Here is a 6000-nt window from a genome sequence, read left to right as displayed (position 1 = left end):
TAAGGAAAATTTGCATAACAAAGCAATATTATTGTTAAAACCACTTCTTCTTCTTTTCAAAATAGAATTGATAGCAATGATTTAAACAAATAACATTAAATATTGTCTTGACTTCCCATCATGAGTAAAATCCTCCCAAAGTCTTTAAAAACCGGTTGCTGAAATGATGAGTTCCTTTTTCAGCTGCTACAGAACATCATGTGCTGGAGAAGGGCTTAGCTCAGTGCATTTGAAGGCTGAAATCCTCCTAAGATTAGTTTTGCTGCCCCATGTGTATTTCTACTCATGTACTGTGGTCAGCCATTATGAATATAACAGAACCCTCCAAGCTCAGCTGATGGTAACTGTTTTTATTAAAACAAATGTGTTCATTAACCTGAATGAATGGTACAAAATCTTACTTTCTTCAGTGCTTCACAGTGTATGTGCACCAATTGAACAGATAGATAAATAAAAGATAAAAAGAAAGACTAAGCCTACCTCATCTTTATTGCAAGCAAATGTGATCTTCTAACATCACTTTAGGTTGCTCTTGCATATCTTCTTTAAGAGGACAATGGTGATGTTGGGAATGGCTCTTTTTCTTCTCAACTGACTTGCTGTCTCCTAATTCCTGTTTTCACATACACTGATTTCCCTCCACCCCCCACTGAGAAGCAATATCTCTTGCCTCTATTTGTTTGTTATTAATTTATTTGTAACTAACTCCCTCTTCCATTATATCACTGATCCAGAACAAATCTATCTTGTCTTACTTTTTCTCAAGCAACTTTTGATGCCGGTCAGAATTGCTGACCATCATGACACTAAACATAGGACAAGTACTAAGGAAAAATGCCAAGTACAAATGAAACTTTGCTGCCTTTATTGCTATACCATCTGCACTTTCATATGTTTTGCACTGTGTCCTCCACCCCAGCCCCCCACAACTCCTGTGATAATGAATTACACATAAAGATAGTGGAGTAGGAAAGAAATACTGCATCCACTAAATGTATATCATACTCCTGCTTCTTAAAATAAGTGTGTGAAATATACTTGTGTGTCAGAAGGATAGTAAAACTAAGATAAATGAGAAGATTTACTCCCTGCATTAAATAAATGACTTCATCTTCTTGGTGAGACAAAGATTTCATTCAGGAACATGTAATTAAAAAAGAATAGTTAATATTACCCTCCCAGTACACCTACAGTAATGTATGATCCATACTAGTTCAATTTTTCCCTAATCATAGGACATATATTTGTCAGTGTTTTTCATAGTAATGAAGTTATTTTTTACCAATTAAATATTTCAGTTCAGCTAACAAAAAAGCAATCATGAACAAAAATCTTCGTCATCTGTTTTTCTCGTTGCTTCTGGAATTCCCTGTTTGCTGGGTTGGCTGCTTAAACCAAGCACTGTAACTGATTTAGAAATCTTATGTTGTCCCTGTTGTTCTGGCTCATGTAAGTCTATATGACTTCATGCTCTGCAACTGGACACAGCTTCCCCCCTGTGTACTGTTACTGTGGGCTTTTTGTAATCACTGCTGCGTTTTTAAATCCCTCTACACTTCTCACATGCAAGACCACAGAGCACATTATGTTGCTTCATGTATAAAAAGACTGATCATGATTGCAAGCAAACACTGCGATTTTGGAAGTGGAGGGAAATAAAAGCTACTCGGCAATCTCAGGTTGGCTTTTTTCTAGTATGTCCCCAGTGCCCCTACTGACTCACTGCCTGCGGTCTGAGAAGATGCCATAGCTGTGGGAAATGTCTGCTCGCTGTTCTCCTCAGCGTCATTAACCCCCCTTCAGCTCCACCAGTCAGCCCTGACACGGTGAGTGACCATGTCGGTGCTGCAGCTTTGCCTAAAGCCCTGCACTGAGGCATGGTAGGTAATGTATGCTGTAGGCTTTCTCCATCCGAGCAGTGGGAATGGCTGGTAGCTTGGGGAAGTGCTCAAGCTGAGCTGAAAGTTGTGGTCCACCTGCCTTGTCAGTCATCATCTGCAGATCTGCAAAGAAGTGCACATGCATCCGTGCTTGCATTTCAGCAGTGATCCTACTGATTTCAGTTGCAGGATGTAATTATCAGCATCTGAGGCTTTACACTAGTGAAGCCACTGTTTGACACACCATGAACAAAATATCTGAGCATATCTGTGCATAATTTTGTCCGTGGGAGAAGGAAGGGCAGTAAGAGATTTTTTTTTTCACTTTTATTGTAACTGTAGAGATGCATTCGGATGTCGTGATAGTGAGACTGTCACAATTTAGATTACCTTCCCCAGTTCAGTGTATAGGGACAGAGATAGCACTTTATCTCTACAACTTTCAACAAACTCAGCTTTGCAGCAATCCTCCTTCACTGCTTATCCACATTGCATTGTATGTCATGTAGACTGTGCCCAAGGATGGTTTTCTCCCTTAAATAAAAAGCCAGAAAATCCCACTTTTTTAGAAATAATTTCTTTATTTCACCAGTCTGTGGCTGCATGTCTGTGCACAATTTAATCTGCTGCTGGCAGTCTGTGTGCAGCACTACTGGGCAAGATAAAGACCTTCCAGTGTCCCAAGCAGGTACTGCAAACATGGGTGTGATGTTTACACCACAGATGACCGATGCAGGGAGAGTCCCCTCGGTCAACCCAAATTCCATTTGTGTTGAGGGCAGGTGAGGCACTTTTTGTTGCTTGAAGTACTTCTGGCCTCATGGCTGCTGGCTCTGGGCCTTTCTAGGCATTACTTTGTCCCTTGCAGCCTGTTGACTTCTACAACGAGGGTCTCCTCCTCCCTGCCCCTTCTGGCTCTTGGCAGTGCAATTATTCTTCACAGCTTGCTTGGTTTCTTTTGCAGTGAAAGGGTCTGTGGAAATCCCAGGAGCCCATAGCGGGGAGGCAATCTGTAACCAAGCTGTCGCTGCTCTGGCCAAACGAGCATTCCCTCATGACAAAGTGTATGTTTCTTGGCCCATCTCCTCTTGTTCCTCCCAGTCAGTCATACACAACTGGTGTATGACAGCACTTATTTCTCTGGATAAGCGTGCAAATTCCTGTATTCCTGGCATCTGTTGTGCATTGGGTTAATTCCTCTGTTTAGTCTTTCTCTTTCTGTCCCATCTATTTGGTGATTCCCAGAGTTGGATAGCTTCTTTCCTTCCCTCTCCACTTCTGTGCTCCCCAAGATCCCATCTGGGAACTGTGCACAAGGACATTATAAATTATTAAAACCAGGTTTGCCCGTATCAATAAGCCCAAGAACATGTGTTGGTGCAATAGTTGTGGTTTACTTTGCGTCTGCTTGCCAGTCAGCTTTCAACATTCAATATTTCTTAATGTCTTGCCACCTTATTCTTATGTGAACCAGAGAAATTTTCTCCTATTTTTAATTGCATGAAGCTGTCTCAGCCGAACAGAATAACAGAATAAATAGCAAAGTCCATGTCAGTGCAGTTCCTGGATGCCAAACTTCAGCCACAGAACCACTTGGATGAGTTCCTCCAGGACAGACAGCAGAACCTGGGAGTCACTAGAAAAAGCTGGCACCTTAACTGTCCCTTATAGAAAGGGTCTTATCCCCATTCCATGAAGTCTGAATTTCCATTTCCCCTTCCATGGACTAGGGGTAATGAACAGACACAACTTGCTTGTGGAGTCCTTTTGAAAGCTTCTGTTGCAAGGAACGCCAGACCGCTAAATATTACTTGAGATTTTGGTTGTTTTATTGGGATGTCCTAGGAGAGCAAAATCCACCCAAGTGTGGCAAGGCAGCTGCATGTAGCCCTGCTGTGGGAAATAGCGATCTAGTGAGATGAGCAATGGGTGAGACATGTGGGGAATAGCCTGGTCTTCAAGTTAGGAATTTCACAGCTATACTCCAGCATCTTGAGCTGTATAAATGAATCATCAGCGCAGCGAAACCACAGAATGACACCAGCTTCCCTAAAAGAGTCTCTCTATATATATAGTTGCTAGACTTGCATATTTCTGTTTATAAATACTCAGTAATAACTGACCGCAAAGTGACATGGCTGCCTCAGCAGACAGCTCCTGAAAAAAATACTTGTTCTATCTTTCATTTCTTCCTGAGTTATTTTAAACCAGGCTTTGGCACTTCCAGGTATACTATTTTAACTTAAAGTCCTGGTACTGGTGCATGTGATCACAGAATCACAGAATCACTAAGGTTGGAAAAGACCTGTAAGATCATCAAGTCCAACCATCAACCAAAAAAAACCCCACCACCATGCCCATTAAGCCATGTCCCACAATGCCACATCCACACGGTCCTTGAATACCTCCAGGGATGGTGACTCCACCACTTCCCTGGGCAGTTTATTCCAGTGTGTCACCACTCTTTCAGTAAAGAAATTTTTCCTAATATCCAGCCTGAACCTCCCCTGGAGCAACTTGAGGCCATTTCCTCTTGTCCTATCACTTGTCACTTGGGAGAAGAGGCCAACACCCACCTCTCTGCAACCCCCTTTCAGGTAATTGTAGAGAGCGATGAGGTCTCCCCTCAGCCTCCTCTTCTCCAGACTGAACAACCCCAGTTCCCTCAGCCGCTCCTCATAAGACTTGTGCTCCAGACCCCTCACCAGCTTCATCATTCTTCTCTGGACACGCTCCAGCACCTCAATATCTCTGGGTAAAAAGGCAGCCAAGACAGAGCAATTCTGAAGAAAGTTGATTAAAAGTGTTGATCCTTGTTAGGTGTATCTGAGGACATTATGCTGTCTGGGAACTGGACTGCTACTCTGTAGCTGTTTGGTTTTAGGTTAGTTTTCTAAGGCAGGACAGCATATGTTGCTGCACTATAAACTCACTTTGAACCCTTTAGCCTGCTTCATCTGTATTTTCCAAGGGGCTGTGTTTTCAAAGAGTCTGGATTTGTAGAAGTGTGATGAAAATTGGTCACTGGTAGTGCGTACAGATGGGAAACCCAAAGCATTGCCTCGCGGAGGGAAAGTCAGGCAGAGCCCAGTCTTTAAACGTGCTGATGGGCAATGACAAGTTGACCGGTTAGCGTCGATGTAGTTGTGACTGAGCCCAAGGATGTGCTGCACCTAGCTTAGACAAACTGGTCATGGGTGAGGCGGGAGCAGAGGACACAAAGTGGGGGGAAGGAAAGGGCTGGAGTGAGGTGGGGAAAGGCCGTGAAGGCAGAGCTGAAGTGGCTGCAGTGGAAGGGTGTGTGTGTGTTAAGGGCATGGGGCACAAATCTCCAGAAAAGCAAGTGATGCTAGTTCTGCTGCTCATTGAACAACTTGCTGTCAGATGGATTTATTCAGTGAATGCAAAGAATGCGTTTGCAGCAGTTGGTAGGTACAATCTTTTCAAAGACATCAAACCTCATTTCCTACAGTTTTGCTGTTTTTGAGATTGGTAAACGTCTGGGTTATTTGCTGGGAACTTGCCTGGCTCTTATGACCAGGGTTACCGTTAAAGACTCTCACCTCTATTGTGTAAGTCAGTCACCCATATAGTAATAGCCTGAACTTAGACTTAATATAACATAGGTTACCCATTCCAACAGCCCTTCTGTCTCATTGCCATACAGTGAACTGGGAAAGGAAGGACTGAAATAATTTTATAATTCATGAGATCAAATTCTCAGAATGACATGCAGGGGCTCCAGAAAGCAAGACCAATGGTTTCATAGCCCAAATGTGGGAGTTTATCATCAATGGAGATGAGTTCTTTCTTTTCACCGAGAAGATGGAGCACCACAGGGCAGTAACTAATTTTAGTTGCATTATCAGCCTTTCAGGTTCACAGACAACAGGACTGCTTAAGGAAAACCAGGCAGCCATGTGTGGGGCTGATAGCTATAGCAACCCTTGCAATGACTGTGCTGATCAGGATATAGAAACTGTAAAGACCATTACAGATTGAAATATGGGGCTTCCTGATTGCTTTTCTTTTTGATTATTTACTGAAGTTGCTGTAATGTGGTGGATATTGCCCGCACAAAAGAATATGTGCAACCCAAGCATATGACACATCCCCAAAG

Source organism: Gavia stellata, chromosome 1 (assembly GCF_030936135.1).
Source record: "Gavia stellata isolate bGavSte3 chromosome 1, bGavSte3.hap2, whole genome shotgun sequence".
NCBI lineage: Eukaryota > Metazoa > Chordata > Aves > Gaviiformes > Gaviidae > Gavia > Gavia stellata.
This window is presented reverse-complemented; position numbering follows the sequence as displayed.